Raw genomic sequence first — 24,820 nt, 5'->3', positions numbered from 1 at the left:
GATTCTGCTGGGCCTCTGTGTGTAGGTAGCTTGATTTCCCACATGAGAGAGTTTGCAGTTGATGGCTCTGCTTCTCCTGTTCCACCTTGGACTTTAAAGCTGAGGAAAGCTTTCTAGAAAAAAATTCAGCAGAACTGTTTTCCATCAGAAAATGTAGTTGCCAAAATGCTTCAAGAAATACTATGCTCACATATGTTCTACTTTAAAGTCTTTGACAAAAAACCCTCTTAATTTTCCTTGTTTAGTGTTTTTTGGTTTTTGGTTTTTTTCAAAATGAAAATGAAAGTTATAATATCAGTGCTCAACAAAGTGGAATCACCAGTTTTCAGTTTAGCCTGAGGGAGAATCAGTCAAACTGTAGTTGTAAAGATTGTTATTATCAGACTTCTCAGGCTGGTGTAAGAGATGAATTGCAGTGGAATTGCACAGCAATCTCTTACAGATGATTTTTAATCAGATTTCAAGATAGGATGTAAAATTGCTTTTAGCCTGAACACAGCTCTCCACTTCTGAGGAAAGAGGTGGAGCTGGTCTCCCAGGTCTGGCTACACAATTATGAAGGAGGTTGAGGGTGGGAGTGACTAATGGAAATACTGTTGGAATACTTATTTGCCAATAATAGTAACAGCTTGATTCTGTTAAGTGTAATGAACAAAAAGTTGTGTGAGAAATGCTGGTTGTGATTTGTTTCCCCCTCAGTCTCCTGCTAAGGAAGACCTAGCACCTCTGCAGCAGCAGCAGTAGCAGCAGCAATTGAAGCACCAGCTCCTTGAATCTGCAGCTCTTGGACAGATGGATGGTTGTGTCCAAAGCAGTGCTTGTGACCATGCAGCTGAGCCCCAGTGCTGAGCTGTTTCTCTCCTTCTGTTTTCACTTCGAATTTCTCCTCTGAAATACAAGGGTGCAGAGTTCACGAGGGACTTAGCCTACTTTGCAGAAGGCAAGCATGGGTGTAACACCCTGAGGGGACTTCTGCTCCACAGCAAAGGCCCAGCATATAGTCTGGGCCAAATGATATCCCACATTAGTGTAAAAGATGCTGCAACGTAGAGTCTTTGTACAACCTTTTTACACAGGGATAACCATTGCCCTTGGACTCTGAACCATGATACAGTCTTGAGAGGGGCTCCCACCTATGCTTAGCTAATGCCCTGTTGGTGCAAGAGGACAGGCTGCCACTTCCACAGGCTTTTTCCAGTGTTGGACCTAATGGTTGAATGACCAGCTGGGATCTAAGCAACTGGTGCCTCTGATCTGTGTTAATGGGGGATAGCAAGAGCCAATTATTTCACCGATATTAAACATTAAACATGAAAGAATCACATTAAGATGCCCTAGGAGAAAGGAATTAATTGAGTCTTTTTGATGTGTGGTTACTTCTCCTAGAAGATTTCACCCTGGCATGTGTCTGACTTGGTGCACCCAGTTATATTTTAAACAACAATAGGGGTTGAATTATCCTTTTGAAAGACAATGAGCATACAGCTGGGGTTAATACAGAAACCACCACAAGTGGCTGCTCTGTGAGATGTTTAGGGGAAAGTAGTGGACAGCTGCAATTTCTGGATTCTGCTCCCAGATGCATTTGGGCGGAAGGAAGGAAGTGTGAGGTTACAAGGAAAAATTCCTATAGGACAGGGGAGAAGGGAAAGTGATGGATCATGCTTTAGCTAATTATGGCTAGTCCAAGGCAGGGAAGTGCTGAATGATTTTTGCTTGCAGACAGACAGTACATGAAGAGATGGTGGATCAAGTGTGGATTTAGAGGCAGGAAAAAACCTGCAGGTGTTTTCTGGTCCAACTTCCAGCTCAAGGCAGAGGTAACTTCAAAGGTGAATCTGGTTGCTCAGGGCCTTGTCCAGACACCTTTTGACTATTTCCAAGGATGAATATCACCTACCTGAGTTCTTGCTGCAACATTTCCTTATTCTGAAGAATGTTGTCCTTATATTGAAATATATGTATCCTTAGATGTCTCTGCTTAACATAAAGATAGTGGAAATACAAAGGCAAACATAAATATGTCAGAATCTCCTAAAAGGGGCAGCGAACCACTCAGGAGAGAAAAGAAGATTAAGTGAATGCTTTTGCTCAGGACATAACTTTTAGCTTCAGGGCAAATAAGAATTGAAGGAAAAGATGTTCTTCTCTTTTAGCTAGATCAAAGAGACCTTAAGAAACCAAGAAAGCAAAAGTAAAATAATCATCAAATGCTTTAGCATCATTCATTGCCCTTCTTCCATGAGCATTACTTACCTCCTTGTTTCCCTGTCCCTTGGTTTCCTGTTGCCTTAGAGGCAGAGAGAAGAGGTCTTGGGTAAGCACTGCAATTCCCTTCTCCACTTCAGGGCCTGCCAGGGAAGGTAATGGGCTTCCAGCTGCCCTGGACAAGGATGATTTGCTGAACCTATGGGCTAGTGGCCAGTACATTTGCTTTGTTTGTTGTAGCCTCCGTTGGGATGCAAAGAGAGTGCCAGCCATGGATTTCATTAATTCCACCATCAGTAGGTCTGAATTCATTGCCACTAATACAATGCCTTTTTCTATGTACTGTGCCAGGGATATCTTTTTTTCTTTTTTTGACACCATGTGTGACCTCCTGTTACTTCTCAACAAACGCTGGCAGGCACAGCACAGCTGGCACAGCAAAACAGCACAGTGTGTCACAAAGTGCTGAGTGCATCCATGCTGAAATGAACAGCCAATTCCAGAGTGGGCTGCAAACTGAATCAGTAAGAAAGAAATGCATACAAATATTGTTCCCCTTTACTTGAGTTTTGACTGCTGCTTCTCTTTGCATATGTTGTCTGTCCTGACTTGGACTCAGGCAACAGTCAGAACAAGGCATATTTTTTTCTGTTCTATCCTTCTATAACTTCTCCAAACTGCTGTAAAGCATGGTTTATCATAGGCAGCCAGAGCATTTCTAGTGACAGAAGTAGTTGTGAAGATTTTTACTGCTCAGAGGTAGGGCAGAGGACTGTGTAATGTTGGAGAGCATGACTGTTGAGGATACTGGCTTTGCTTCTTTATTAATAAACCACCTGCATCATGTGCTAAGGAGCAGCTCTACCATCTTAGGAACTCCCCCAGCCCCAGCCATCCCACCATCAACCTCAGCCTTCCTGTCTGTCTCTCCACTCTGCTCCAGACACACAAGAGGGCTGAGTCACCACTGCCAGATCAGAGCTCTGGTTACTGTGACTCACTCAGCCCTAAAGGTCTGCAGTTCAGGATGGTTAATGGTGTTCAGCCCTGTGGATTTAACCCACAGAGTGGCTAACACACAAGCACATTTGGGCTCCTGTCTTCTGACAAGGCTTTATTTAGCATCTGTCAGTTAAGGTGCAATTAATTTGACCTGTCTTAGGAAGATCATGGTTGGAGGAAAGTGCTCATGGAACAGACTCATGATGAGACACCCTCTGCACTCTGTCAGAGCCATGCATATATTTCATGTGCTCAGTACAGTGCACTGGACTTGAGAGTCTGGAGACATGTTGCCCTGCCAACCTGCCTTTCAAAAGGGCAAGGCAGAAAGAAATAACTTCAATACAACTCTCCTGCAAGCATGCTTATGCAGAGAAATGTCATTTTTTTGGCACCAAGGAGAGCATTTTAAGCTGATGAGAAAATGCAAGAGACTGATTTACTTGGATGCTTCAATGTCTCTTTGGCTTTAGCCAGAAGAGGCCATAAGAGGGGTAGAGAAACCCAAAACAGGATCCTGCCCAAGGCTTGTTTGTATGCATTGGGGCTTGCAGGCACTTGCTAAACTTGTACCTGCATGTGGTCCAAATGGAAAAGGATGGCAGGCAAAGAGAATTTTCTTTCTAATGAACAATTGCAAAGGCAGATTAACTTCCACTGCCAACAGTCCCAAGCTGAGGCCATGCCACTTGGAAAACTTGTTGAGAAAAGTGTTGGGGGGAAAGTTCTGCCTGCCTTTTCTGCAGTCATGCTCTTTTGGAGCTTTTGGCCGTCCAGGAGGTCCGCTGGCTGCATCCACCTCTTCCTCCTCATGGAAGCAGGCTTGTAGAGCTAGGGCCCACCAGGTGGCACTGGCGAGACGAAGTATCCTGCAAGCAAGGAGGATAAACCCCAAGCCATAAAAGGATGGAAAGAAACCCTGTTGTGATGGGGATTCCATCATTTCATCCCTGGAGTAGTAGCACAAGGAATGGCTGCTCCTATGGCAGCTCCTGGACCTTTGCTACAGTACAGAAACTTGGATCCTTGTGTTTCATCGTGATGCCACCTCTAATTATACTCAGACCTATCTGATTGCCTGTTCCAGGAAATGAATGAAACCAGAATTTAGTGCCCATTCCTTTTCTTTGTTGCCTGTGTTGTTAGTGTCCAGGGGCTTAAACTCAATAGCATCTGCTCTCCCAGATCTTTTATGTGTTCTGGCCACATCTTCTGGAACACTGGCCCAAGAGTTGGGTTCTGGTAGCTTCTCTCTTCCTGCATGAAGTAGTAAAAATGTTTGGAAGTGCTCCTGGTTTCTGGAGTTGTGGTATACTCCTAATCTTCTCCCTGTGAACTCTGAATTAAAGTAGGACTTGCTTCACAGGAAAGTTTAGATAATGTCTGCCTGTGCTCACAGCTCAGTCAGTTCTTTGGGTGGAGCCCAGGAGTCTGAATAGCCTGTGATTTACTGCCACCAGTGGAATGAAACAGAATCACTTTCTCTGATTTATATCCTCTATTGTAGTTAAATATTTACACAGTATCAAGATCTTAGTAATTGAATGGCTAACAGATAGGTAGTAAATGTTTATATACTTCTGAAATGGCCACAGGGCCATTGAGATAATGATATTCCATTCTGATAAAAGGTCTTTTACTAAAAAGAAACTTAAAACTCTTTCAGCTCCATTTTGTTCTCGATGGCAGTACTAACTCATGCTGATTTCAGTGGGTCAGTTCAGTTTTTACAGATTGTAGAAATGACCCATTTATTTCAGCGAAACACTTTTGTTGAAATGAAGCAATTGTTGTGGAGGAACACAGCAGTATTGTTGATTGCTTCAGGTAAGGCACAAAAAATACCAAATACCAGGCTAATATCAATCTTTGAAGGAAACTGAAGCTGGCAGGTTTAAACAATATGTACCAGTATTAAATCAGGACTTCTCCATTGACTTGCAGAAAGGTATCATTAAATATTTCCTGACCCATAGGTAATCAAAATTAGCCTTGTTTCCTGAAGCAAGGAGGGATCCTGCCATTCCTATTTGTTCTGTTTAATTCCTTCATACAGGCGAGGTAACTCGAATTCAATGCAGGTATAAGAGTTATAACTGCTGAATGAATACTGCTGAGCTGAATTCTTGTTTTACATTAACATTTAGAGCTTGTAACTGGCCTGATCTGGGTTACACAATTGTCAGGTTAGGATTTTGTCTAGACCTGGCCAGTAGCATGTATTTCTTAGAAACAGGAATTATGTGCATCTTGGAACCCTGTGGATTTTGAACTAAAGGAGATGTCAACTTCTCTGAAAAACTAGGTCTGCCTAGAAGCTGTCTAGCTATATCAGTTTCCCTTTTTTCTTACCGTTTTTTGGAAACTGACAATTTGTGCTGATGGCTTGCAAATGGGACTAGATGAGCAAAGAACAGGAGAGCAGTGGCAAGGTAGTTTTTACTGTTTTCTGTCTCTTGATTACTGAAAATCATTTTATCAGCTGTCTGCCACGTAATTCCAGAGCCAATGGTGGGGAAAAACAGAGAAACACTTTCTATATTTCAGGTCCTACTTATAATAGAGTAACTTGGAAAAACCTTTTGGAAAAGAGGGAGTCTATTTAGCAATCTAGGCAGTAGAAATAAGAACAGGATCCTTTATGGAGTGGTTAAGATTTTGAATACAATTTCCAATAAAATGGAGTCTGTATTCCTGTCTTGATAGTCTACATAATCTTGCAACATAAAGAGTAATCAATATTTTAATTCTCTAGTTTACAAATATTTCTGTATTATCCAGCTTAATACTTGGAGCTTGATACTCAATAAAACAGGCAGTGCTTCAGAGGTCACAAAGGATGCTGCTCCTTAAAGGTCACAGAGTTCTTGGTTTCTCTTTCCTAGCTGGCAGGCAGTTGATAATCTCTTCCATTTGGAATAAATTGCACTTCCAGGTGATACTTTCTCTCGATACCGTGGTATGTAGTACAAAACTTGGCCATGCATGCAGCCTCTGGAATGAGCTCGCCTGCTACCCAGGTCCCCCACAGCCTGGGCAGGGCAGCCCAGCACTGTTTGTACCTGTAAAGCATCAGTTCTGTTTACCAAGGATGCAGCCCCGTGCACACAGAGTGTTTCTCCCTGTTCCTTAACTCCAGACATGGCATTAGGCAGATATTACTTAGAGGTTAAAGCAAGGTCATTCTACCCACCAAAGGCCATCCTGTCTGAAAGAGTCACAGGATCACAGAATATTAGGGGTTGGAAGAGACCTGTGGAGATCGAGTGCAACCCCCCCTGCCAGAGGAGGACCATAGAATCTACAGCAGGTCGCACAGGAGTGCATCCAGATGGGTCTTGAAAGTCTCCAGAGAAGCAGACTTCACATCGCTGGAAAGTGGACAGGGCTGCTCCGTCCAACCTAGCTCGTGTGTGTCGCACAGCGTTTGGTTGTGCTGTTGTGCTGTCTCCAGTGAGCAGGACCCTTGCTTGCCCACTCGGAGGCTCCCGCACCTGCGTACCGAGGGTAAGGCGAGCGAGGCGGGGCCGTTTCAGCACCCTGGCCAGGGCCCGGGGCAGGCGGCGACCGGGCCGGCACCGCGGCTGCGGAGCGAAGCACCCTCCACTGGAGCCCGTACCTGCCAGAGCTTCAGGCCTCTGCCACGAAGCAGGACTCGACAGTTGCATGTCTGGGTGCGCAACTGCACCGTGGGGGCCTCTGCTGCCTGCACAGCTGGGCTTGCAGATGCACCGCTGGAGATTTGGGGGCACACGTAGGACACTGTCGGCGCAAGTGAGCTCTCTAATGCACCGTTAGGCCTTCAATCTGCACAGCCGGAGGCTCGGATTCCTGGCCTGAATTCCAACACATCTAATGGCACGTTTTGTATGTCACTGTGAGGATGACAGAACACCGGAACAGGTTGTCGAGGCAGGTTGTGGAGCCTCCTTCTCTGGAGATATTTAAAACTCTCCTGGATGCGTTCCTGCGTGACTTGATATAGGTGATCCTGCTCTGGCTGGGGGGGTTGGACTGGATAACCTTTTGAGGTCCCTTCCAGCCCCTAACATTCTGTGATTCTATGATATAATTCCCACATACCAGTTCCTGACCCTCTGTGACCACTAACAGAAAATAATGTAGTGGTGGAATATGTTAGACATGCAAGCATTATTCAGTAAATTACTATTTAGAGTGTCCTTTGACTAATAACTTCTGGGGCAGTTGTTGGGAGTTTTAGCTAACCATACCAGAGCTACAGACACAGCCTGTGAGAGGAATTTCTGCACAAAACAGGGAAAATAGGGACCTCAGAATGCCAAGATCTTCATGCCCCTACTGATTTTTATGATCTGTTGCTTGTGCACCATTTCTATACTGATTTCCCCAGACTGCACTGCATGTAAATATTTAGCCTTGGCATAATTCAGTGATGCACAGCTAATGAAGCAGAGGAATGACTGGAGAGATGGCATTTTAGGTGAGTCACAGCTTATTCCACAAATGATCTAAAGACTACTCTTCCTCATCAGCTACCTGGCAACAATCCAGAGTGTTTATGAATCATCTAATATATTTATTTTGAATTCTAGAGGAGGGCAAAGAGATTAAGGAAGGCTCACTTTGTATCATTTTTGATAAACAAATAAACAAACTCATATTCCAATGAAAAATAGATCTCTCTGGTCTCGGTGCATGGTTACTAATAAACCTGCCCATGGTGAGGAAGGAAAGTTAATAAATAACACAACTTTTGTTGTTAAGTATAGCTGACTAAATAGAGGTTTGAATTCATTACTTGTGCTTTTCTCTCTCTTCTTTAGTTTATTTACATGACACTTCAGTGCATTTTACAACTCATCATCTGAGAGTCAAAATCAGGAGTACTTTGAGTACTATGATGAATCAAGTTGCTCTGGATCAGGATGCTCAGCTGCCTAAGAATGAAGACACAGGTGAGCCCCATGCTGCAAAAATAAGAGAAGCACAATACTTCCCTTTGTCCTTGTCATTTTATAGCATTGAATATATTTCTGAGCCAAAATAATAATGGATTACTGCAATACACTATGCTAGCCCTGACTGAAAGACCGTATCTGTTAAATTATGATCAGAAATTGCACTTTGTCTGGACACTTGTGTTTGCAGGAGATAAAGGTCCCTTTCAGTTCCCTGGAGAGGTGTGTAGCTGCCAGGTGTAGTGCTGTGCAGCGTGAGCAACATCTGCATTGTTTAAGAGATGCTGAAGTGAGCAGAAAGAATTGCATGAAGCAGATGTTAAGTTTTATTAGACATAACTTAATGACAGTGGTAAAGTTGACATTTGCATATATTCACGGCCACTTTCCATCACAAAAATCATGAACATCAACACAAGTGTTAAATTAACTTCCATTTCTATTAGCATACCTTCCTAAAAACATAGTTTGTTTTAAAGTAAACAGCTGCATGTTAGAGTCACATAACAAAGCAAATTAACTTCAAAGAACAATAACAATAATAATAAAACAAGACCAAATCAAACAACAAATCAATTAACCAAATCAAATTAACAAATATGTTAATATAAAATGGATATTTATAGACAATGAAGTTCACCACTTCTCAAATAATTTCCCAGGTCATACTTCCCCATCCCAGAGGTATATGGGCCTGGTACTGATGCTTAGCAAGAGGGAACTTCTCACAGTTTGCAGCAGCAAGAATCATGTTTTCTTGTCAAATTGTTATAAACTGGTCCAGTGGTGGACTTCATGAAAACCAAAACACAGAAACAAAGTGTAATATCAAAGACATATTGGGACCCAGAATTTCTGTCTCCTGCTCCTCTATTCCAGCTGCCTGATTTGGTTTTGAAGTTAGAATTACAGTACCAAGGTGAAACTTCATTATCTCCTGGCTACCTAGTTGTGATGGCTGCATGAAGAACTGGATTTTGCTTCCACTATTTGCTTTCATTTGCTTTTGATCTCTAGTTGCCTCTCCAGGAGTGTGTCACAGGTTTCCCCGGGCTTCACCTTGCACTTTCCATGAGTAGCAGGGTGGCTTTGCCTCTGTTTCACCCACTGAGAGTGGACAAAAAAATGACAAACAGGTAGCATCAGACACAAACCAAGACTGAACCCCAATCTAAAAGCCCTGTCTAGACTTTGTACAGGCAAGACCTTGTCTCCCATCTATTTGCAGGCTAAGGAACTGCGATGCAAAGTAGACAGTAATTAAAAGCAAATAAGAATTTCCAGAGTTTTAACTCATGTAGAAAAGGGTGGTGTGTTAGGCTCCATTTCTACGTCTGTTTTCTACAAGTTCAAACTAGGGTCCATCTTCAGTGTGGAGCTAGATTCACATTTGCTAGTATGAAGTTAAATAGCAGGGTGACTGCTGCAGTGCTAGCCTAATGCCATGAACTCTACCAAGAGGTAAAAGCAAATTACCTGGAAGCAGCACCACATGGCAGCAGTTTCACTGATTTCATGCTCAAGTCATGGGGGGGACAGCAGGTCAAGGAAGTGGGTCAAATCATGTGTTAAACCAGCACCAGCCCAGTTAGCAATCATCTTCCATATCTCACCATTTGGCAGTAATCTGCCATAAAATGTCGTCAATCTCTTACTAATTTTCCACATCTTGTTTGCCTGCATGAATGGAGGGTTTTCAGAATATCCATGCAGTTCAGAGGGAGGTATGTGGAGTTTAGGCTTTCTTTTGGCAAGAAGAGCAGTATTTATCTAAAGGAACAATTCAGTCACTGGGATTTGTCCTAAAGGAGAATTGCAACACTAACCTTAGCTGGAGTATTATAAAGAAACAAAAAAAAAAAACAAAGTGTCATTCCTCACCTTGGATCTGACCTGCTTGTTATGGGATGGTGTTAGACACACAATAGCTCGTTTCTATTGCTCTTCATGATGACTCAGGAAATAATAGTTCAAATGATGCCATCAGGGCAAAACAAATCACCCTTAGTTATTTACTAAAATGCTTCAGAGATATCTCTGCTTCCTTTCCAGTGTGCTCCTTCTCCTACCATGATCAGCAGCATTGTTAACGCGGAGACCTTTGCTCAAGCAGTTGTCTAAACCAGAATTTTAAGTTTTCATGTGCAGGTCAGGAGTACCCATCAGCTGACAGGAGCAGCACCGTGGGGCCCTCTACCCAAATGAGCTTCAGTAAGCCAGGCTCAGACAAAAATCCCTGCCCCAGGACTCAACACCTTCACACTGAGTAAAATTCAGGAATCTACAGGAAAAGATGATTCATTCAGGGAAATTACTCATTGAGCAATTCACTTACATCTATAATTTATTTGAAATGAGACAAGGGCCCAGTTACTCCTTTCAAAAAGCTGGCAGAGTTTAAAGTATCTGTTCGTTCTACTGAAACCCTACTTTGAGGTTGTACCAAAGATCTGACACTTTTGTTCTGGCTCTCTGCAGGAGAAGTTCTCACATGCAGTGACAGAAAAATGTGGAAAGGAAATGTCAAACAGGTGGAAAGCCTTTTTTCTCTCTCTTTAGAGGAAAGGGGGGGGAAATACTTAATATTTGCTGACAAGAAAATGTACTTATTACTGCTGCTGAGTTCGTAACATTGAAATATGCAAGTTACAGCATTCAATAGTGTTAGAAAACAGAGACAGAGCTTTCTCTACTTATGTGGCAGCTGCAGCTGAGTTGGTGTAATCCTCTGGCCACGCTGTCTATTCCTGGCATGCTGTTTACCACCCACACCAGGGTCTCCAATCACACATTCACGTTAAGATCAGGCAGTTTCTACGCTGCCACGCACGCCAATAAGAACTCCAGTGACAAGAGCATTTTCTTCAATGCAACCTTATATAGTAGGACAAGAGGAGATTAAGAGAGAAGGAATGCCTTGAGAAAGAAATTAATTGTTTGTAGGACAGGAGTTTTCTTCTGCTTTCATTGAAAAGTAGAGAAGTGCTACACTAACAGTGGTCTAGGCTGATTAGCCTTCACCAGCTGGCTATGTTTTTCCTGACTCCTACAAAACTCCCAAATACTTGCATTTATTCCATGTGCATTGATTTATTTTGGGGCTTGTGGTGGTTAGTTTTATTTTAAATCCAGAGCAATAAGGCCTACAATCAACATTTTCAAATTCCCTATTCTGTAAGCCTACCCCATGGCTGACTTTAAAGTAACTACTCAGAAATACAGAGTTTGTTTATTTAAAAGTCTTTGAGGAAATTGCTACTGCTCCTGATGGAGAATCCCAAATATTGCAATTCTAAGGCACATCAGGCTCTTCAGGAGATTTTTCTTATCCTTTAAAAATAAAGGAATATTCCATTTTCTATAGGAAAATGAGCCACTGGAAGGAAATCCTCAATTATGGTATTTACTTAAGTGTTTCTTTAACGTCACTGGGACCATTCTGAAAGCAAGAATAACCAAATCACTCTATTTCCAATACTTAGGCAACAAATTACTGTAAAACAGAAAACAGAGATAAAACAAAACATTACAGGTGAGCTTGCTTCATGTCAGTTGACTTCATATCATTAGTAGAGCCACTAAAAGTCAAGTTTTGTGCAGTGCTAGAACACCTTCTCTCCGGAGAATTTTTAAGCATTCTCAAGGCAGTGACGGTCTTATCATCACTGCCTGGCAGAGACATGAGCTGGTGTGGAAGGTTGTGGACCCCCACAGACATGCTCTAACTCTGAGCAATACTGTCTCCCTAAATGAGGAGAAACATTTCCCATAGGGAGCACAGGGTTTGGGGAGAAGGAGGAAGCAGTCCTGACTCTAGGCTGATGTTAATTGCAGATAAACCTCTGTGTGATCTCAGAGATCGGGACAAAGAGGTCAAGAGGTCTAGGCTGTTCCCTAGAACGAAAATTTCCAGTTTCACAGCTGCAGCTCTTGATGCTGCAAAAAAGCCCCACTGGAGCTGCAGTAATTCCTTCTGAAGCCAGCATGAGGCTTTCAAGATCAGGCAGGTGAACATGGAATAAAACGTATCAAAAAACTAGCAGGACACTGTAGGCAAAGGGAATGCATCCTTTGCAGAAGAAGTGAGTGTACATTATCCACAGATGAAAAAAATTCTGCCATTAATACACTGGATGAAGGCCTGGGCTAGTGATGGCAGGGTCTCTACAGCATCTTCAATTCTAGTTCCTGTTCCAGGTCTCAAACTTTATAAACTCCTTTTATCTGACAGGTAAAACACTTTAAAACACAATGCAGTGAACACATTAGTCTCCTAATCACACCTTAAGAAAATCCCCTGAACTTGATGAATCCCTTGTAATTAAGTAGCCTCCAGGCAACAGAAGCAAATCCTGTTTATTTTGAGGCATCATCAAAGAGTATGACAGCACCATGCAACTGCAGGGAGGTCAGCCTAGTGTAGCACATCAACAAACACCTATGGCTGCCTTAACCCAAGGCAATTTGTGTAGTCAAGAGACACAAATCATTCAAAATGTTGATCCTCAGCCTCCAACCTATGCCTTGTCAACTGTGAGAGGTGTTATTTCCAAACTGTATTCCTAAAATGCTTTCTAGTTTAGTGCATGTTGGAGTGATCATCAAAGCTAAAAGCACTCCAGTCTGGAAACTACCAGCTGATGACAGAAAAACCATGAAGCAAGCAAAAGCATGTTCCTTGACACAGACACAAGTGAAGTGGATTCAATTTGTACATCTGGTCTGGAGCAGATAATTGTCCTGGTGCAGCCTGGAGCCATATTTGTGAAAATCTGGGAGGGAATGAGGAGTGATGCAGTAGCGTCTAACAAAGCCCAAAAGGGTTCCTTTTTGAATGCCTGAAACTATACCAAGTACAAGATGAAGTTTCTGTCTCCTACATCCCCTGTGACTGACCCTCAATCCAGGTGCTTTATTCAGCCTGCTTGGGCACCCAGGTGAACCTCCATCCTCCGTCATCACCCCTGCGCACGAAGGCCTGTCCTTGGTGGAAGGTGTGCGTTCTCACATTGCGGTGAGGACTGAGAGATGTTGTGAAGGCCACTTCTGTTTTGTTGGGTGACAAGCTACCAGTCAAATAGGGCATCCCACAGGCTGGGAGGGAGGAAACACTTGGTACTGACGAGGAGACACATGGTGCTGAAGAAAACTGAGGAAGGAAGTGAGAGTCCTCACTGCCCACGTGAGTACTGCTGCTGGCTGGAGGCACATAGCTGCAGCTATAAGCTGCTGCCACTGTTTCACTATGGTCATAGTCTATTGCTTCACCAGGGCTCACCAGGCTGTACATGTCTTTTCCAAGGTCTGAGGACAGGGCACTGTAGTTAGCTGAAGTTTCGTCAATGGTGTTGACATCTTTTAATCCTAAAGTCTGCAAGACCCAGCTGTCTACAGCAGGGCTGGCTTGCTCTTCACAGGCAGTGAATTCATTAAAGAGGTTCCTTCTAGCTTTGGAAGCATGAGGAGTTTCTTGAGGAACAAAGCAGTGGTCCTCTTTTAATCTCCTCTTGGTGGTTTTGAGAATAGCATCATTCTTTTGTCCATGGCAGGACAGCAGCTTCTATTAAAAAAAGACAAGGTGGAGAGAGAAGATTGAAAGCTGAATTTCTAGTTACCTGCAACCAACATGTTTCTGATCTCAGTTTTCAGATGTGCAAGATGGTTGCTATGATCCTTAAATACTTTTTCTTCCACCCTGTGCTTAAAACATATGGATATGACAAACTATCTTGTGTCCTTACAGTTTCTCCAACAACCCAGTGCTTGAAAGAGATGAATTTGACAACGTCAGTAAGGCCTATGCTTTGATGGCATTCTCATTCAGTACAGTGTGAAATGAGAGCTCCCACCTGGCTGTGCAGCCCTTCTCTGTGCTGCTGCTGCCAGCAGCATTTGGCAGGTGAGCAGAACATGGTGGGGGCTGTGGCAGCCCTCACACTCGGATTAACAGAACGGTTCATCCAACTCGAAGTGTTTAATTTTGTATTTCATCTTTAAAAAACCACATGCAACTTTACAGTTTAAAAAATTGAAAAAAGAATAATAGAAGACAAATATTCTAATTTAAATGATTAAAACATCATTGGAGGATGACACAATGAAACATAAACCACAAAGCAGTCAAAACATCCAAAATTAATCCTTATCAAAAGGGACAGCTGACAAATTAGACACATTCAAGAAATATATGTTCAGATTTGAACTTGTCATTGCAAAAAAAAAAAAAAGTGTTAGATGGAAAAATTTTACCTTGTTTGTAAACTTAGCTTATTTATAAACTATGCCATAAGCTATATTGTTTCCACAGTCAGAGCTGATAGGATGTCATTCCTGCGGGAAACTGTCACCTTAGATCCATGACCAGTAATTTGGCAGCTCTGTGAAGTTAAATAGATCTCATGTTGCAGGTTGTCTGCACTCTTAGACTTTCCCTATATTTTAATGGCATGTACCTATGCAACTTTTTTCTTCCACACACATCTGTACAAGAGTTTTGAACACAATACCTTGGCTTTTTCTTCTAAGCACTTAATCAGGGCAGAATTCAGGTATTGTCGAAGGTTATTATTTTCTTCATGTAACCTAGCAAGTTCCTCTTCCTTCTGAAGCAAGGTATCCTGAAGCTGTGGAATAGAGATATTGATGAATAGGTGTTGACTCTGTAACTTAATAGCAACTGCCCTATGGTACAGGCTGCTTCAATTTGATGATCTGGGTGTTTGCTTTGTGAACTTGACCAACCTCACCAGCCTCTTGTCTCTGTAACTCTAAGAGGCATGATTGTTCAGTTTTCACTTTTGACTTCCTTTATACTTTAGTGAGTGTTTGAGAAGATTACTCTGAAAAAAAACTCACCTGTAACCATGGAGTAATAACAGAAAAGAATCACAGGTAGCCCTGTGAAGGGCCAGAAACAGTCATGGGCATGACAGCAGCTCCCAGCAAGCATCCCTTTGCACCCCTTTCAATCCCATTTATGGATGGCTCATGAGGAAAAGGAGAAGGAAGAGCTGCAGACTAACAACTTAGGTAGGTTAAGTGCAGAAGGAAGATGCAGCTGCCATTCCTTATCATACGGTAGTACTCAAGTGATCCCTCCAGTCCTGGCCTACTGTGCCAGGATATATTCGGAGCTGAGACAATCCTTGGTTGGATCCAAGGTCTGAACAGGCAGGTTTTGATTTGCAGATGCTCAACACTTTTTTCAAGGGAAGTCTACATATATACAAAGAGGTTTTTGCCTTCTGATCATAGGTCTGGAGACTCCTTTAGGAGGACAAAAATCTTCTACCAAGGACTCCAGGCATCTGCTGACCACAGGATGAAAAGTATAGATTTAAATGATTGAGGTAGAGACAAAGAAAAAAGTACACTGATGTCTAGAATCCAGGGTCCTTTAAAGTAGTAAATGAATTTCCATCAGCTGTGTCAAAATATGACTTCAAGTATTTGATCAGAGAGATTTGTTCAGGGTTCCTTCATCTAGGACTGTTCAGAGTTTCTCCTGCCCCTTGATGAGATTTATGAAAAGAAGGAAAGAAGAGAGAATATAAAGTAAAAAGGAAATTCTTGTCAAAATGGCTGATCCTCCATATAAGCAGCCAGTCCTGGTGGAATCGTTTCTCATGAAGTTAACCCTGGTGGACTCAGGAAGACACACATTATGTATGAACACGAGGGTCTGCATTTTAAGAGCCTGAGGGATTCCCAGGTCATGTCCATGGTCTTCACTAGCACCAAGGCAGCTGGTGCGATACACTCAAGAGGAGAGCGATGAATATGGAATCCCAGCTTCAGCACGCAACACAGGAGAGACAAATACTTCAAGCAAGGAATCAAGCGCACCCAAATAAAGCAGTTTCCCACACACCTGCCATTGGGAGGGAGAAGTGCTATGAACCAACCTAGAAGGTGTGCTACATGATACAGAATTCAGGAATCTCGGAAAGCGAGACCGAGGCCGTTGAGGGGCACGGAGCACGTTACCTGCTTGTTTCGGTAGAGCTGAGAGGACAGCTGGTCTCCCCGCCACGCCGCGTCTTGGGCACCGAGCTGTGGGCTGCAGACGTGGCCTGGGGGGAGCAGACTCGAGGGGTTAGCCCGCTCCTCGTTCCTCGCCCAGCCCCCGACGGCGGCGGCAGCGGGAGCGCACTTACCAGGCGGCCGAGCCTCCCGCCGGCCCTGGCTGTGCGGCGGCTCCGTGGCGCAGACGGCAGCCCAGGTCTCCTTGGAAACCCCGGCGGGGGCAGCCCAGGGGCAGGCGCAGCCCGGGTCCCCGCCGAAGTCCGGCTGTGGGCACGGCCGGCTGGTGCTCTGCGGAGGCAAGGGCCTGTGGCGATGACACGCTCGGCGGACTGTTGCTCGTCCCGTCCCCACCAGCCCCCGAGCTGCGGCGGGCCCCGAGGGAAGGCGGTGCCAGTCCAGCTCCGGCCCCGCCGCATACTGGCGAGAAGCATCCCAGCACTGCGGGCTGGTCCTTGCTCCGCCGGGAAGCGTTCCCCTCCCGCTTCTGTCCCAACCGAGGTTTGCTCAGATAGCTGTCACAGGGGACCCCTTACCAGAGGCCGTCTGCCCCAGTGGGAGCTCACAGCACCGACCCGAGAGCCCGCACAGCGCGCCCCCCCTGCCACCTCCCCGCCCCGCTAAACCTCGTCCGGTGGCATCCCACCGCCCTGCTACTGCCCCTGGGCAGTGCTGTCCCCGCCGCAGCCCCCCGCAGCAGAAGGACTCCGAATAGAGGTATGCCAAGAAGGCAGTTCATTTTCCTGCAATCTCTGGAGGAAATACTATGGTCCTGAGTGGGTTTTAGGTGAAGGGAGGACCCAGGCTGTCCTTGGCCAGTTCGTTCCTCCCACCGTGGGGGCTTAATTCGGCTCCAAAGCAGCACAAAGCCAGCAGAGTCACCTCCAGGCTACTCGCTCTCTCTTCTGCCCCTGCAGTTCCACAGAAGTCCCAGACCGCACAGTAGCAAAGCCTGGGGTTGTCTCTGGATTCACCCCTTTTCCTTTCTCCAAGTAACTCCCATCTGCAGCAGCTCTAAATCTCTGCAAGGCAACGGCAGAGCTTGGAGCCTCAAGAAGGGAATCTGTTCATCACCCATGGGAAAGTACAGCAGCAGAGGCTGCTCTTGCAGGTAGAGGAGAAGCCTCTTCCTTCTCTGTCTTAAACAGGGTACAAAACCTACTACTGCAAGCCCCCAAGGCAAAGACCAGCTTCTTTTTTCTGCCTCCAGGTCAAGAGAAATGCAAAGAGCACTTACCATGCTAGTGGCAGAATGAAATGCAGGTCTTAAGAGCACGTTTCTGTTAAAGCCCCAGAGAGGTTTAAATGGCTCTGAAGGAGGGGGAGAAGGGGGAGACCGGGGAGGCGAGTTTAATCTAAAGGAGCTCCCAGTGACGCCTCAGAGCTCTCCTGAAACCCAGCAATCTGATTTGGTGCAAAGCTGTCAAACTTGTGACGTGAATAAACAGCAAACTTGCTGAAATCAAAGTCATTCTGGCCCCACAAATCAACACAAGGAAGGAGGGAAAAGAAAAGGAGAGAGAGGGGGGGAAAAAAGCCTCCACACACTTCAGGACAGCACTAAACTGGTGTGTCTGAGTTTCACTCCAGGAAATGAGAAGGAATCCAGGGAAGCATCCCACATGTTCAGAGCAGGACTACTGGTGTTGCTGGTGAGTTTTTTTCACTTTGTTTGGCTTTTTTTCAAGCTTTGTTTGCAGTTGTAAAATACAGTAGGAAGAAACAAGTTTGTCCAACATACCTGGCTGAGGGAGTGGGTTTTCCCCAGCTTCCCAGGGGTGTGTAGAAGCAAATATGCTTCAGAGCACTTCTGTGGACAGTTCTGAGGAGGAAAGTGCAGATTTCAGAGCCATACAGTCCACAATAACAAACCTCTGCAAATGTCTCACTATACTGAGTATTAGCTTTATGTCAAGCTCCAGGCTTCCAGAAGATGATGTCAGCATATAAATGCTGTGACAGTGCTATAAGGTGTTGCAAAAAGCCATACACAGGTGTGTGAAGGACAGAGGTTGCCTGCATATGGTCACCTCCAATTCACATCAGATTTCCACAGCAATTAAAATCCATAGATAGGCATGGAGTTTTTCAGAGACAAAATAATAATTATTATTATAATAATTAAATAATCAGAACAGCTCTTCACTGAAGGTCTGTCTTTGAATACTGCAGGGGATAGTGGGAAAAAGGCTACCAGTAGAGTAGTCGTTTGGTCAGGATTCTGCCTCCTGCCATGGCAAGGGCTATTCAAGGAGGTAACCTGACCTGCCTGTGGACACACACTCCAGCCATCTGAGGGTGAGGCTGGGCTGAAGGCAGGCCAGGCTGGCAATGGGGAGGTCTTGCCTTTTTCCCCTGGAGGGTGCTCAGTGATGTTACTCCATTAGCAAGACACAATAAAGGGACAATAAAAACCAAGAGGTGTCATTTGCCTTCCATTTTTTTTATTCTTGGCATATTTTCCTAGGTTGCTGCTCAAGGACAATTCGCAGCTGCGCCAAATTTGCGTTTTTTCCAACAGAGGTACTCTAAAGAGGACTCGTGCTCCAACTCCATACCACACCTGGGTGTGGCGACACCCTTGGGACACCCTTTAGGTTTCCTAACCCCCAGGTCTGCACAGTATGTTTGATAACTGCTCAGATAATCCAGAGTTTGGGCACCAACACCTCTCCTCCATGTCCGCATGGTGTTTGCATGTGAGGCATCTCTTCACCAACAAGAAACACAAGCACTACGAAACACTTCCAACAAGTGCCAAGGCTCAGTGCGGCCCTCCTTGGTTTGGTTTAGGCCCTTTGTCCTTTACTGAGCTGCCTCAGGGAGCTCCCTAGAGTGCTGTAGCAGTGGTTGACTTCTTCCCCAGGTCACGCACACCAGTCACACTACCCTGGGGTGCAGTGGGTAAGGAATATGCTGGGGAAGGGCCCGGGGAAACCATATAAACATGCCCAGATACAAGCTGAACCCCCGAGGCCGCCTGCACCTTGAAGGAAAGGTTCTGGGCTGGAAAGGCAGCCAGGTGGGCGGGCAGCCTCCATAGGGCCGGGTGGCAAGGCAGGCAAGCCCAGGGCAAACTGGAGAAGGTCTCAGGGCTCGGAGCAACCCTATGGGAGGCGCAAGAGCTCCGTGGAACCCGCCCAGTTCCCACAGTCCCTCCGGTCCCCGCGGCCTCGGCCTGCTGCCCTCCACCCCAGCGGCCATACTGCGGCTTCCACAGGGCCAGGCCATGGCGGGAGGAGAGCGGGCCCGGTGACGTCATCAGCGCGCGCGCGCACGCGGCGTCGAGGGGCGGCTGGGGGTGGCTGCTGCCCAGGCCCTGTTTCAGCCTGGGCCGGGCTGCTCTGCGCCGGCGTTCCTGGCTACACGGCCCCTCTCCTGGCCTTTCCAGGCAGCCTGGAGAGGGGCCTGCCTGGCCCTGGGGTGGAGGCAATGCTCAGAGGAGCCTGTACTTGGGAGAGCTGTCCTGTGCAGGGCATGCTCAGCTGCCCCTTTTAGCAGCCCCGGATCATTTCATAGACCATCTCTCGAAGAACAACTGCAGAGAGAGGAGCGTTGAGTTTCTAAACGTCGTGTGTAGGGAGTGGACAAAGTTCCTTTCCTCCTTTGGGTGGGTGTGGGGAGAAGTATTGCTGGCTCATGGCTGCTCCTAGACATGGCTGCCCCTTTTCCTGGCACAGTGCTGGTCGCTCTTGTCTCTCCTTCCTCTTGCAGAGTACTGTACACTCAGGCACACTGTTTGCTTCTGAGAGGCAGTGGGAGGAGTAAGGGCCCACACTTGGGAGTGAAAAGCAGGTATGAAGAAAACCTCGTGTGCTTCTGCACAGCTGATATGTTGATTTGGGTTTTCACACTGTTTTGGTTTCTGAGCAAAAGGAATTAACATCGAGTCACAGTACCATAGGTTCTATGTTGGGGAGTGAAAGATGGTGCATAGGTAGAAGACCACTAAATCAGAGCCCAAGAGCTTCATAGGTGTGGGGAGATGTTTGGGTAACTGTCAAGGAAAGACAAATGCTGTTTGTGTAAGAAAGAAGGAGCTAATTTTGCAAAATGCTGCATGGGTGTCAGACACAATAAATGAGCTTCAAATCCTGGTAGCAATTACACATCAATGTGTAATGTAAAACCTAAGTAGCGATTATCTGCTAATTCTTTTCCTGTTCATCTGATGCAGCCTCTCAGAACTCTTGCTGCTTGTGGTTGGTAATGATACACTTTCCAGAATCACAGGAAATGTAGGGATTGGAAGGGATCGCTGAAGATTATCTAGTCCAACCCCCCTGCTAGAGCAGGATCACTTGGCATAAATTACACAGGACCACATCCAGGCAGGTTTTGAATGCCTCCATAGACAAGACCACAATCTCTATGAGCAGCCTGTTCCAGTGCTCTGCCACCCTCAAAGTGAATAATTTTTTCCTTATGTTTATATGGAATCTTGTGTGTTCCAGTTTGTGTCCATTGCCCATTGACCTTTCACTGGACACCACTGAGAAGAATCTACTTTTGCCTGACACTCACCCTTTACAAATATTTATAAACATTAATGAGGTCCATTCCCCCCCCCCCCCCCCCCCCCACTCTGCTCCAGGCTAAACAGACCCAGCTCTCTCAGCCTTTCCTCGTAAGGTAGATGTTCAAGTCCTCTAATCACCTTAGCAACTCATTGCTGCACTTTTTCCAGTAATTCTGTGTCCTTCTTGAACTGGGGAGCCCAGAACTGGATGCAGTATTCCAGATGAGGCCTCACCAGAGCTGAGTAGAGGGAGGGGAGGGCTTCCTTTGACCTGATGGCCACGCTCTTAATGCATCCCACGATGCTGTTGTCCTTGGCCACAAGGCCACAGTGCTGGCTCATGGTCATCCTGTTGTTTGCCATGACTTTCAGGTCCTTTTCCCCAGAGCTGATCCCCAGCAGGTCAGCCCCTAACCTGTACTGATCCATAGGGCTGTTCTTCCCCAGATTCAGGACTCTGCACTTGCCCTTGGTGAATTTCATTAGGTTTCTCTCTGCCCAACTCTCCAACCTGTCCAGTTCGCACTGAATGCCAGCACAGTCTCTGGTGTGTCAGCCATTCCTCCCAGTTTTGTGTCATCAACAAACTTGCTGATGAACTATGTCTCTTTGTCCAGGCCATCAATGAAGATGTTGGAACCAGTATTGATCCCTGGGGATCCTGGGGAGCATCACATGCCACAGGCCTCCGACTAGGCTCAGCCTCACTGGCCACAACTCTCTGAGCTCTGTCCTCAACTAATTCTCAATCCGTCTCACTGTCCAATCATCCAATCCACACTTCCTAGCTTGGATACTGTGGGAGATCCTATTGAAAGCCTTGCTGAAGTCAAGGTAAACCACATCCACTGCCCTCCCTACATCTATCCATCCAGTTATGCATTCATAAAAGACTATCAGATTAGTCTTCTTTAATTGGAAATGAGTTCAAGGGTGGAATGTTTATCAAGGCTGTGGTATTACTTCATTGGAGGTAGGATTTCAGTTTTAGTGTCACAGCTCTTTTCTGAAGAGCTGAATACACTAATACATTGAATACACTAATGTGTTGTGTTGACTCCCATGTGTTCTTGTACTTGGCATTTCTTTAAATTTATGTGATTTTTTTTCTTATTTAAATGACAGTGATGAAGCTAATCCTTCAGATTTAAAAAAAACCACCACCACCAACAACAAAAAAACACCCCAGCAAACAATGAAAAACCAACCTTGGATATCTCTGGTATAATTCTTATGCAGAAATGGCTCTAAAATTGTACTTAGACTATTGTGAACTGGCTTTTAGAAGAGATGGTACACAGAAGAGAAATAGTCATGTTTACAAATAGCTTAATTAAGCTTTTATACTGGATTTACTACAGCGTGTATTACTTTCCATGGTAACACCTGCATGAGTGTCCAGATCCACCCCAAATCCTCTTCACCTCTTCTGCCTTATTGCTGCTATGGTGCTTCTCATTCCTCTTAAGAATGGTTAGTGTATCATTTGCAACATAGAGGCTAAGTTACTAACTCTGTGTTAACCTATAGTCAGGCACTTGCAGATATAAACACTCTGACAGTGTTTGTGCACTGAAGGTGTGATTAGTCAAACCTGATGAGACTGATTTTCAAGAATTCTTCTGAATGGAAATTTGTGCAGACACAGGTTCGGGTTGTTCTCTGCTCAGTCTTCCTCCTTGGATGCAGGACTAAAAGGCACTTCCCAAATCCAGTCCCCTGCTGTTGAGGCATTCTTAAACTTTTCAATCTCCCTCTTAAAACTAATTAGGTTATTTTCCTTATGTTATTCCCACTGTGAGGCTACACCATACTCTGAGCTCTGATGGCTAGACACTTTCTAGTTTCCAGTCTGAATGTATTCATAGCAGGTATAATCCCTTTTGTCCTTGTGCCAAACTCTTGCTTTACTTTATACACTTCTTCTCCCTCTATAGTGCTCAGTCTTTGTGTCTTTGTGGAGTGCTGTCACATAATGTCTTTTCCTTTGCTTTTCAGGTCAAAGAAAACAGATTTATTTACAATCTTCCTTAACACAAATACTGCAGGAACCAACCCATCCCAGAGAATATTCCAGCTGACATTAATCTGCTTTTTAGGTGGATGACCAAATTTACTCAGTCTATGTGATATACCAGTGTTTTAGAGAAAAGCATTGGCCACTCTTTATCTATTATCTCTTCCTGCTACATTTTAGGATGGTGTTCTCCTTTTTCTTCACTCTCACACAACAGTTACTAGTTTGGAAATAATTGTCAGCTGGCAATAAATACACCTGGGGACTTAACTGGTTGTAAAATGTAGTTAGTCAAGTTGAGTCTTCAGTGTTTGTGGGTTCCAGTTCTCTTGTGCTGATACTGTCTAACCTCTGTGGGATTTCAATTTTAAAAGGTGACTTCAAGATGGAAAAGCTGTAATAAACCTTTTTGGATTTACCTGCAGTTCTTACAGCAAGAGTGGTGAGTAAACAGAATCTATTCTACCTGGGCATGTTTCTCTTGGTGGCTTCAGTGCTTTGTTTTGGTTTGAAATGAAGGCATGCTGTGCATTTAGGTATATGTGGTGTTGTTTCTATATTTTCTGGTACATAATGGATGAGATTCATCCCTGATATATCTGTAGAAGGGGTTTTGGTATTACTAGTGCTTAATTGTCTGTGTTCAGTAAAAAGGTTGGTTTTTTTCCAAGGAAATAAGTTGTATTTTAGTAGCAGTATGGAAAAGGATATCATGGTCTAGTGATCTAGAGACTTAATTTGAGTAATGGGTGTTACTTGATCAAGTTGGATGTATGTGGTACTATGTAGGCTCAAATAACAAAATGAAAATTCAGATAGTCTTGAATTGCTTTGAAACTGTTTATGGATTTGTAGAAATATGTTGTATTTCAGTAACAGTATGGAAAAGAATATCATGGTCTAGTGATCTAGAGACTTAATTTGAGTAATGGATATTATTTGATCAAGTTGCATGTGTGTGGTACTACGTAGACTCAAATAAAATAAAAGTTTAGATAGTCGAATTGCTTTGAAACTGTTTACAGATTTGTAGAAAGTGTCTTAAAGTGCTGAAAAGTTCTGTTCCTCAAAATTTGTGGTGCTCTGCCATGTTTATCCTCTGGGTAGCAACTGTACAAGAAACTGTCTCCCTGGGCAGCGAGTAAGATCTTGAAGGGGTATTCTTTATTGGGTATGAATAATGCTGAACAGGAAAATCCTATTGCAATCACATCACGTTTTCTTGTTTAAAAAAACAAAAAAGTCCCATAGATTTGTAGCCATGCTTCAGGTTTATCTGAAAAAATTGACCCTTTTGTGTCTAGAATTTCCTTGCAGGTGAAATCTGTAAAGAGTGTGTCTGAATAACATGTGAGGCATGTCTGTGTGCCATGTGTTGTGTGCACAAGTGCTTACTCCTTTTTCATCACCCCTCTGAACAGCTAATCTTGTTTCTGTACTGTTGTTTCACAGGGGACAGTAGATTACTGCTTTGAAGAGAGATCTGTTGGGTAAAGCACAGGGAACTACACATTTAGATCTAGAACTAGAAAGGACTTTGGGGTCATATTGTCCTATCTTATGCTTTAGTTAAGCAGTTGGTTCATAAAGCTGAAAGCCAGCCTTCCAATGCTAGTGGCATCGGTACTGCTTCTTACTCCTTGACTGTTCAAAATGTTACTGTAAATTCTGATATAACTTTATTCATGGAGATTTGTGCCCTTTGTGCCATTTTTGGATTTCAGTTTTCTCTTTCTCATCCAATGTTCTTGCCGTTTTGGTGTGCTTGTAAACAGCGATGTGCTGGTTTTGTGTAATCAGTTTCCTATTTTTCTGACCATCTGAGAAGTACTTAACACAAGTCTAGCAGACAGACCTTGCCTTTGTTGGGGACCATTTGTTTTTTTCACAGCCCTTTAGATTGCAGTTCACTACACCCCCAGATACAGGAACGAGGAGGGGACCAATCTCTTTTTGTTGGTGCGCACTAATGAGACAAGAAACAACAGGTTCAAGCTTAAACATAGAAGATTTCACCTCAACATGAGGAGAAACTTCTTTACAGTGAGGGTGACAGAGCACTGGAACAGGCTGCCCAGTGAGGTTGTGGAGTCTCCTTCTCTGGAGACTTTC

This window comes from Indicator indicator, chromosome 13 (genome assembly GCF_027791375.1).
Source record: "Indicator indicator isolate 239-I01 chromosome 13, UM_Iind_1.1, whole genome shotgun sequence".
Taxonomy (NCBI): Eukaryota; Metazoa; Chordata; class Aves; order Piciformes; family Indicatoridae; genus Indicator; species Indicator indicator.
The sequence above is the reverse complement of the archived record's forward strand: the minus strand, read 5'-3'. Positions refer to the sequence as shown.